The following is a 10,321-nucleotide window of genomic DNA, read 5'->3' as shown; positions in this document are numbered from 1 at the left end:
CTTGAAACTCTGAACACTTGACGCCTAAAAATTTTACAGATTTCCTATTTGACCCATCTACAACACAAAAACAAATAAATTGAGGAAAACTAGACACTTCATTTTTCACCCCCAGTGAGACAATCTGTGTACCCTGATTGTAAAACGACCCATATCATCAAAACGAATAGTAAGGGGATCGCTGATAAATGAGCAGGGATTCTATTTACAAAATTAATAGTGCGAAATTAGAGTAATAAGGGGTGGTTTATTTACTTTTAATGGCGAAATAAATGTTTTAGTTCCGAAACAGGTCAATATAATTCTTTCATTCATTCATTCATTCTTTCTTTCTTTCTTTCTTTCTTTCTTTCTTTCTTTCTTTTTATTTGATTGATTGTTTTTGCCCGGTTTTTAAATTTTATATATAATTCAGAAATTTGTAGGCGTACTTAATTATAGGAAACCACACCCATTCCTACTAAGCACATATGGCACCTTAAAGATAAAGGCATCACAGACTTTAACATAAAATCAATTCAGCGGGCAGCAATAAAATGATGTAATCTATGCCTGTCTGAGAAATGCTTCATCATGATTTCTAAATCATCTCTCAAAAACGCGCTGAACTCATCGCAAACTGTAGGCACCAAAAAAAATTAATAAACTCATCAATTTTAGCATCACCTGAGTAAATATCAGACGGCAACACCAGTCAATTGGCATCAATTGAACTGATTGAACTGTTTTGTATGCTTTGTAATCAATAAGTTTATTATTGTTTGTAATCAATAGTTGTTCTCCTTGTGGTTTTGATACCAGTCTGATCATTCATTGCCACTGAACACTCCGTGCTGGCTAGACTGCGGAACTCAGTCTTCCATGATCATGATAGTCGTCATTTATCTATTGGTCGTTATATGACTATCAGGGAGTAGTGCTGGCATGAAACTGACAGTAACTGAATAACTGATATGTAATATCAAAAACAATCTGCCTTTTTGATTATGTTAGTTTTATACATGAATATTTTTCCAAAACTCGATTTACAAAGTAATAGCGGTGGTTATATAGGCCTATTTGTTATTGGTGTGGCACTTCCTACAACTCGAGAACAAGTCTTCAACCGTTTGAAATTTGTAGTGACCAGACAGTGACCATCAGACAGTAGAGAAAACTACTGTCTATGCTCACTATGCTACAACTGGGTTACATTCAACATTGTGAACTACACAAATTCTTACGCAGATTGAATTTTAAACGGGTAAATTCTGCAGGAAGAGTGAGAGCACGAGTGAGAGTAAGATTTACTAGAACTAGTATGATCATGATCTCTATAAGATGACATTCGTTTTACTGTCTGGTCTGCTAAAGTTCCAATCCAAGCAAAATTCAACTTCCCTGAACCAAAGTCATTTCTTTTCATAAATCATTCAGCCGGCTTTTAAATTGTTATTTGGGGCTTGTCGTACCATCAGTTAGTAGTCTCCCAGGCGCTTTAGGACATTTATGTACCCTTTTTTACCGTAGTCTCCTCCGCCGCCGGTTTGTGTTGAATGAGCGGAATCATCTCGGCTGTGGAGGAGACCAGTGAAACGACAGTTTCTGCATTAACTAGCGCCCTCCAAAAATGTTTTGGAAGCAAAAACTAAAAATCACAAATCTTTTATGACGTTGATTTGTGATAAATGGGGGACGTTTTACTTCCTGGAACCCCAAACCAGGCGTCCTCTACCCATCAGATGGGTAAAGGCTTAACTTCAATCACAATTTTAGTAACATTCACGAGTTCTTATAAATGGTGCAAAAAATACGAAAATATAATCCATGGTGTCAACACGAAAATGCATTTTCTGTCTCGAAATCGGCGACACATCACGAAACGACCCCTTAAAATGCGATACCGTTGATTGAAATTGTTTTGGCCCTCTATTCATGCCAAACGAGTTCGACGACAGAGGTCGCACTTCTAGTTGTCTATGTTTTTACTCCCAAATCAAATGGAGAACAATGCCTTCTGGATTCTGATTGGTCACACCCACTTCACTCCCTTTACACTAATGTTATATACTCCAGTAGCTAGGGACGCGCGATAAACAGATACTAATGAGATTGAATGTTACATTGTTGGCCAGAAAGTACAATCGATCTCATTGGATCAAATTTAGGACTTTGCATGCAAACAAAAGTTCTTCGGATTGCAGTATTATGCAATAACCTATCAGTTATTCACAGCCCATTGAGCAGTATCATGCCTGTATCGGACTCAAACACGTTGAAGTAAACATACATTGATTGTCTATGGTATGTGAATTTATAGCTTGCATTACAATGTATTAAAATGTATCAACTGTTACTGCGAAACATTCATGAATGCATTACAATGTATTAAAATGTATCAACTGTTACTGCGAAACATTCATGAAAATTGGCATGTATGTTAATAGGTTATGCCGTCCAGTGAATACCAGTTGTAGTAACTACAAATTTCGAACGTTTTAGGAGCAGGGAGTTTAAGTTATTGGAACTGAATGAATACACATAGATGGAACCATTTTTCCAAGTCGTATGGCCAGAACACGATCATGTCAGAAATTAATATTTTGTTCTGGGTCTGATTATTCGGACTATGGCCACAGATAAACATGGCTGTCTAATTATTGAGTACCGAGTTCGTTCCGCAGTCTATTTGCATTATCTTCGGGTTCGCCGGACCTCTTTGCAATGTAAGTCATATCAGTGATTAATGTCTCATAATTTCAGACAGAATAGTCTGTCGCGGGTGAGAATTTTATTATTGTTGGGCCTAATTGATAGATTCAAACGTATGCAGAGCATAGTCGAACAAATCAGAGGTCACGATAAATTGCAAATGTAAACCTGTTATTTCTGAGATAAATCTCGGGCAAATAGTTTTATTTCATATGTATAAATAATTGTCATCGCTCGATATCTCAAAAATTCTGGTTCTGGTTCTGGTTGAGTCGGCATTGCCAGACATGATGTACTTCACCAACTTCGCGGTCAAAGGTCTATGCGCAAATTAAGGCGTCGCGTCGCGAAAAGAGCTAATCAATTCCGGGATCAATTCCCGGGATAGGTTGAAAAGCTCTGGTTGCAAAGGGAAATGCGTGACGGGGGAAGATTTCCAAAGTTCGATTCATTCTGTGACATAGCCAAGGGGGCAGCTGCCCCATGTGTAACATCTACGAGTTCACCAGAACGCCATACTAAAAGTCCCACGAAAACCCCTGCAGGGGAAAGGGCCTACTCACCATTCCAGAAAAATACAGCACTCATTTTTTGAGATTAAAAAAGTCTAAAGACTTGTACGAAGTCTAATTTCAATTTATGCATCATTTAGATTTCCATAGTGTGACTTGCGAGTTTTTTTTCTTCTTTTTTTAAACAACATATTTGCCCATTAGTGAAATGAAAATGAAAATCGCCCACGGTGAGATGAAAAAAAATTGCCTCGCTCAACTCTGTAAAAAAAAATTTGCCGCCTTCGACGGCGAAAGATAAAATGCCTGTCCCAAACACCCATATCCCCTGAGAATCAAACTTAACTAGGTAATAGAAAAATAGGTAAAAAAAGTCGATGGGATTTGAAATTTTACTGTGTTGTCCATTAGGTAACAAAACACCCTAGATGATGCAAACTATTCTATATTTGAATTTGAATTAGCGAACCTTATTTTTGGACTAGCAAACAACGCAACAGCGTTTGCACAGTATTTTTGTGTGACATGAGAGCACATCAGATATATCGAATTGTATTCTGAATACGAAGAATGTCCTGTTGGTAATAAATTTAGATTTTTTGAAATTGGCGATGTAATACAAATTTTATTCCAAAATATTCAAAATTGATATATTTTTTTATTTTTCATATTTAAAAGTCCTCGAAGTAAAATTTATAAATCTAAAGATATGTACTTAAAGTGTGTATAGCTGGGAGGAAAAGCCGACGATTATTTGAAAATTTTGACATTTCGTATTGAAGATACACATTTTTTCCCAACAGGCCTCAATTTTCAGGCGGCGAGCGGCATGATGGGCGGAGAGACGGCAAAACCTCTCAGCCGTGTGGCATTTTCCATCACTCGGTTAGTTTTGTGGGGTTCATTATCGAACCCCAACGGTTTTATAGCTTGTATTAATATTATTTATTAACATAGGCCTACTTGTTTTAAGCGTTTTAAAATTTTAAAATAATCCTATTCAATTACACGGTTGACAACGGAAATGTACTGAATTTAGAGAATTCGTGGCGCTGTCAATTTTCTAGGTGTTTTTTTTGGGGGAATCTAGATCTTTAATACAAAAGATCACAAGTTTCAATTGATTGTCGGCGCGGAGTTTCCTCCCGGCTACATACATATCATTAGATTTATCAATTTTACTTCGAGGACTGTTATATAGATGTCAAAAATATCAATTTTGAATAATTTGCCATAAAATTTGTATCATATTGCGAATTTCAAAAAAATCTAATTATTTGATATCACAAGGACATTCTTAATATCTTCGTATTCAGATGTAATTCGATATGTCTGATGTGCTCTCACGTCCCACAAAAATTACTGTGTTCAAACGTTCATACCAGAACCCGAACAGTATTTTTTTTCATATACGCAAATATTGACCGGTCCGGTACCTACATGGATAGGATTGCACCTGAACATTTTGCGAGTTTTGATTATCGCAGCCGGGATCGCAGCCAACTTGGAGGGATTCTTTAACTCTTTGTAATTTTTTCAGGAAATGTAAATCCCTGGAATCGTTAGCCCCAACAATTAGAGATCATTCACTAAATTCAATTGAATGTAGACAATGCAAGTGGATGGTGCGAATCCGGTAATAAACACTTTTGTCCTGACCCTTTACGCAGTTTACTCACACACATACCAGATTTCTTTCGATCACTGAAATTGATTTGATTTGAGCGAAGTGGGCTATTATAGAAGTGTGATATCTATAACAAAAGAATCATTATATCAAGTTGTTCGTAGAATTAGAAGCTAGGTCATATTTTGCCAACCATGCATTTTTATAGCTGGGTATTTCTTTATAAAATCTGTGATGGTCCCTGAACAAAAATCGTTATGATTAGAGCCTATATCAAAACCTCAGAAGGAAAAGGGCCACCCAATTCTTGTTGATGATTGAATAGAGAAGCCCTGCTTGTAGCTTGTTATCGATTGAAAGCTCATACACTGCTCGTACAGTACAAATGTATGCAGTATATGGTCAGTACACTCAGAACGTTAGTCAGTTGCTGGCTATTGTTAAACCATGGAGGTATATAAATAAATGGAGAATGATCCAGCCAAGCCTCTTTTGTACTACGTTGGTTATGACCAATTATTGTTGAATAGGCAATTTCAGGTTTATATTGATTATGCTAAGCTGATTACATTGTGAAGTCTGTTTCACTTGCCATTGATTTCAATGGGGTAAAATGAAGTTTATACTTATTGGAAATTAAGTGCTCATTAGTTAGGGGAAAAAGTTCACTTTGGTGACCACTCTCTGGCTAGTAAGGTTTGACGATTGATTCAACTTCTATGGACCATTTAGAAAAAAAAATAGCCACCATGTCCCTCGCGAAAATCCCGGCATTTTTCGATAGAGGCCAAAATCCAAAATGGCCGCCGCCACCATTTTGAAAATCTAAGTTTTGAACCAGAGCACCTATAATCATGCACAAAGACACTTTTTTTTTTTTTTAGAGTACAAGGATTCCGATTCTGACATTAGTTTGACATTACGGCATCATTTTCACCCAGAAATCCAAGATGGTGGCCGGCACCATCTTGAAAAATTTAGTTTTGAACAAGAGGACCTAAAATCGTGTACAAAGACACTTTTTTGGATAAGTCGACCACAAGGATTTCAAATTTGACATTACTTTGACGTTACGAACTCATATTTGCCCAGAAATCCAAAATGGTGGCCGCCGGCGCTATCTTGAAAAAAAAAGTTTTGAACCAGATTACCTAAAATCGTGTACAAAGACGCCTTTTCCGGTAAGTCGACCTCAAGAACTCCGAATCTGACATTAATTTGACGTTACAAAATAATTTTTGCCCAGAAATCCAAGATGGCCCCCACTTGGTAGAGCGTAAATGTGATTTTTGAATGAGAGTAGAAGCATAAGTGTGTCATTTCCGCCTTATCTGGGGTTCATGTCTCTTATATGGGGTTTAAACTGCCTTATCTTGGGTTTACATCCCTTATCTAGGGATAAGGCGCCTTATCTGTGGTTTAGACGACCTTATCCTGGGTTTACGTTCCTTACCTGTGGCTAAGATGCCTTAACATTAGCATATCGCAGTCTAAACCCAGATAAGGCATATAAACCCCAGATAGATCCGCCGTAACCCCAGATAAGCGACGTAGACCCCAGATAAAGCAGTCTAAACCCCAAATAAGGCGCCTTAACCCTAAATAAGGAACATAAACCCCAGAAAAGGCATCTAAACCCCACATAAGGTGCCTTAACTCTAGATAAGGGTTGTTAACCCCAGATAAGGGTCGTAGACCTCAGATAGGGCATCTAAACCCAAAATAAGGCGCCTTAACCCCAGATAAGAGACGTAAACTCAGATATGGCAGTCTAAACCCCAGATAAGGCGCCGTCTGGCGTTTACTTCTCTTATCTTAGGTTTATGTTCCTTATTTAGGGTTAAGGCGCCTTATTTGGGGTTGGGACTGGTTTATCTGAGGTGTACGTCCCTTATCTGGGGTTACGGCGCCTTATGGGGGTTTAGACTGCCATATCTGAGTTTACGTCTCTTATCTGGGGTTAAGGCGCCTTATCTTGGGTTTAGATGTCTTATCTGAGGTTTACGACCCTTATCTGGGGTTAACCCTTATCTAGGGTTAACGACCCTTATGTAGAGTTAAGGCACCTTATGTGTGGTTTAGATGCCTTATCTTAGGTTTATGTTCCTCATATAGGGTTAAAGCGCCTTATTAGGGGTTTGGACTGCTTTGTCGGTGGTCTACGTCCCTTATATGGGGTTACGGCGCACTATCTGGGGTTTAGAAGCCTTATCTGGGTTTAGACTGCGATATGCTAAGGTTAAGGCATCTTAGCAACAGGTAAGGAACGTAAACCCTGGATAAGGCCGTCTAAACCACAGGTAAGGCGCCTTATCCCTAGATAAGGGATGTAAACCCAAGATAAGGCAGTTTAAACCCCATATAAGGGACATGAACCCCAGATAAGGCGGAAATGACACACTTATGCTTCTGCTCTCATTCAAAAATCACATTTACGCTCTACCAAATGGGGGCCATCTTGGATTTCTGGGCAAAAATTATTGTGTGACGTCAAATTAATGTCAGATTCGGATTTCTTGAGTCCGACTTACCGGAAAAGGTGTCTTTGTACACGATTTTAGGTATCTGGTTCAAAACTTTTTTTTTCAAGATGGCGCCGGCGGCCACCATCTTGGATTTCTGGGTAAATATGAGTTCGTAACGTCAAAGTAATGTCAAATTTGAAATCCTTGTGGTCGACTTATCCAAAAAAGTGTCTTTGTACACGATTTTAGGTCCTCTTGTTCAAAACTAAATTTTTCAAGATGGTGCCGGCCACCATCTTAGATTTCTGGGTGAAAATGATGCCGTAATGTCAAACTAATGTCAGAATCGGAACCTTGTACTCGACATATCCGAAAAAAGTGTCTTTGTGCATGATTATAGGTGCTCTGGTTCAAAACTTAGATTTTCAAAATGGTGGCGGTGGCCATTTTGATTTTGGCCTCTAGCGAAAAATGCCGGGATTTTCGCGAGGGACATGGTGGCTATTTTTTTTTCTAAATGGTCCATAGAAGTTGAATCAATCGTCAAACCTTACTAGCCAGAGAGTGGTCACCAAAGTGAACTTTTTCCCCTAACTACATGTTTCATAAAAGTTTGATATCAAAATCTCATTTTCGCCAAAAATTGAGTGCTTAAATTGCATCAAGAAATCAGTAATTATGAAAAAGAAACACCTTATCTGTTGTCATCTTGTGACTCCCTACATTTTGGTCATGAAAAATTGAATTAGGCCTATGACTTTTTTTCCCAAAAGTTATGACCCCCCCGTATATTTGGAACCCCTCCTCCAAAGAAAATGATAGCCTCCTAATAATATTAATAATCATTTAGGCCTAAATACTGCTAATTATTTATTATACAATGAGAAGTTTAATGATGATGATTTAGGCGGCCTATACGATTTCATGACAATACAGAATTAAAAGTTTAAAAACAATAACATGACATATCCGTCATGGCACTCAATCAATTTGACCCGAAGTTTCAACCAAAATCACGATTATCATACACTAAACTATGAGAAACTGTTTAAACAAAGTATATAGGGCCTATACATTCCATATATCAATTTCTCTCTAGAAAAGATTGTCTGATCATCACTTTTGCTTGAATTCCGAAGTACTTCCGGTAAATTTTTCTCGCTCGTAACTCAAATGGCCCAAATTGGCCCAACATAATTGTTTCACAATCGGAAGGTAAAAACGTTTTGCTTTCATTTGCACTATATTTGAACTCCCTCAGACCCCCTTAGAAGCTTGATATATGAACATGAAAACTAAGTATATTTGTCAAGTTACGGCACAACTAGTGTAGAAAACAGTTTCATAACTTGAGAACAGAACATCCGAATTTCTTCGGGTTTTTGCACGATCATACATTGAAACTATAAGCTATCAAAACTGGTGACTTTGAACTAGCTGATTGACTAGCTGACGTCATTATACAGTCTCTTTTACAAGGCTTCCGATACGGGTCAATGTAGGGTCAATTCCTATGAGGAAATTTTGGGAGTGATAATCAATGAACCATGGTAGAGGCTCATAACCATCGTGGATATCAATAGCTTGGCTGAAGTGGCTGGTCAATTCAAGTTTGGTGACTCATTGAATAGAGGTAACGGGATAATCTCCACTTAGGAGATTAGAATTCTGGCGATCATTCTCCATTTATTTATATACCTCCATGGTTAAACAATGCCCATTCAGTCATGTTTATAGGCACTGGAAGCGATCGAATTAGTGTTGAAATGAGCAAAAAATTTGACCTACGCCTTTTCACGTTATGATTTATTTTAAATTAAAAGTAATAGTTTTAATTTTTTAGTAAATGTCAGAATAAAAAGAAATCATGGTGTTAAACTCATAATAATCATCTATAATAGAGTGCGTGGACGGAAGGTCATTAGATCAAATCAAATAATTACTGTATTGTATTCCGATATCAAAATGCGCGTAATAAATCACTCTTCTTTCTATGTTGAAATATTGTGCGTGAAATTATTGATTGGCTCCAAACAAAGGATTTGAACTAGTGTCCTTAATCATGGCGCAGTGCAGTCCATCAATCTAATGTTATCATCAACCTATTTTGATCGTAGTGCATTTGATATGTGTGTACAGTGTAAGGCGAACTGTCGCGGTAGATTGCAATCATGCTTTTGTTGAATGCACTCTGCACTCGAGTAGTCCGGCATTACAGTATGATCATGGTATGATACGTCATATGCACAACCTCTATAGCCCGGCTTTATAGTCACATTTATAACAGCTGCGTTACGTGTTTTACAGACTTTATATGCCCAAACCTGTGCATAAAGTGACAGACTCAAGCGGAAACTGGTGTCAAATGAAGGCGAAAAAGTAACTACGATCAAAAAACACTGCGGGTTCTTTTCCTAATACTTTTGAAATCGTCCATTTTAATACTTCCCCTCCCATGGCAAAAGATGTAAGTGACTCGTATTATCGCATATGGGTGAAGTTATGTCCTTCTGGTCTATGTATGCTTTGTATTGATAAGTAGGACTATGGGACACTTGTGACTGGCTTCAACTTGTTTACAGGAGTCCGGACCAGAATCATTTTGTTTTGGCCAAAAATAATAACATTTTCCAAAAATGAATGCTTTCAGAAAAAGTTGCACTTTTCCACATCCTATACATTTTATGTACAAAAACATTCTCGATATCAATGTTTTGATTGATTTAATGGTGTTTTTGTTTTCTTTAATTTATATGTATACGATTACCCAGTTACCCATGCAATCATCTTGCAGTATAAAACAATGATTCATTCCCTCATTTCAAATATATAGTTTTGGTTTCTCTATTGTTCAGAAACCAAAAATCAAGGGATTAAAATGTGGAGATGAACTGGTATGCAATCATAACACTATTGTGCTGGGAGGACACAAGAGGGTATATATAATCAAAAGTATAATGGCCTATAACCATACGTATATAATAGCCTATTGTGCTAACATTTGCATTATCGATATCTATCAACGC

General features: G+C 37.6%; 1 protein-coding gene across 1 annotated transcript in view; it reads left to right on the top strand.

Moving 5' to 3' along the window:
- Positions 1-2,416: 2,416 nt before the first annotated feature.
- LOC140153368 (zinc transporter ZIP9-like) overlaps positions 2,417-10,321 on the top strand; it is a 29,964-nt gene continuing 22,059 nt past the window's right edge. The window contains exon 1 of the mRNA XM_072176102.1: positions 2,417-2,705. The gene's annotated coding sequence lies outside the window, so the exon portion shown is untranslated. The remainder of the gene's footprint in view (positions 2,706-10,321) is intronic.

Source organism: Amphiura filiformis, chromosome 5 (assembly GCF_039555335.1).
Source record: "Amphiura filiformis chromosome 5, Afil_fr2py, whole genome shotgun sequence".
NCBI classification, from domain to species: domain Eukaryota; kingdom Metazoa; phylum Echinodermata; class Ophiuroidea; order Amphilepidida; family Amphiuridae; genus Amphiura; species Amphiura filiformis.
Note: the sequence above shows the minus strand (reverse complement) of the source record. Positions and strands in the feature narration are given on the sequence as shown.